Source organism: Corvus hawaiiensis, chromosome 8, assembly GCF_020740725.1.
Source record: "Corvus hawaiiensis isolate bCorHaw1 chromosome 8, bCorHaw1.pri.cur, whole genome shotgun sequence".
In the NCBI taxonomy this organism is placed as follows: Eukaryota; Metazoa; Chordata; class Aves; order Passeriformes; family Corvidae; genus Corvus; species Corvus hawaiiensis.
In genome coordinates this window covers 6,924,816-6,925,504 of record NC_063220.1, presented here as the reverse complement: position 1 = coordinate 6,925,504, position 689 = coordinate 6,924,816, and positions in this window count along the sequence as shown.

Below are 689 nucleotides of genomic sequence, written 5' to 3'. Positions count from 1 at the left end.
GTTCATGATCTATTGTAATAAAGTGAAAAAAAAAGAATTAAAAAAGAATGAAGCTTCTGCTTTACCAACGTGGAGCAAGCTGTCAGGTGTCTCAGCTGGTGGGAAAGCACTTCTCAGAGCTGCTTCAGAACCAACATTCTGTCATCTGCTGAATACTTCACTGGCACCAAGTAAGTAACAACTGTGCAGATCAGTGACTATTTACATTAGGTTCAGATTTTACTGTGATTTGGACTGAAACTTTGCCCCAAGAGAAGTTATTTTACTTAACTTCACTAAACTCCTGTGATCAACATCACATTGTTAATCCAATCAAATTTGAAACTGAAATACCAATGCAAAAATTCTAAATTATTACAGGACACGTTCATTTTTTTGCCAGCTGATCAATCAGTGTATTGCCTGACCTCACAAGTATGTAATTCAAACATAGCAACTCCCATATATTTCTTAAAAAGCACAGAAAGGCTTTCTTCATGGCTTGGTTTTGTACTTTTGGGCACATCAAAATCAAGGAGGAGTTTGCATTAATCTGCAACATGACTATGAGGAGGAGACCCAAGGAGAGATTCATGGATGACATTCCTCTTCTGCAGCTGGAGCCAGGTTTCTGCTGGGCCTTAGGGAGCAGCATCCTCCCATGATTTCCTGAGCAGAGCAATGTGGTGCAGGGGCTCCCCTGCTCTTGC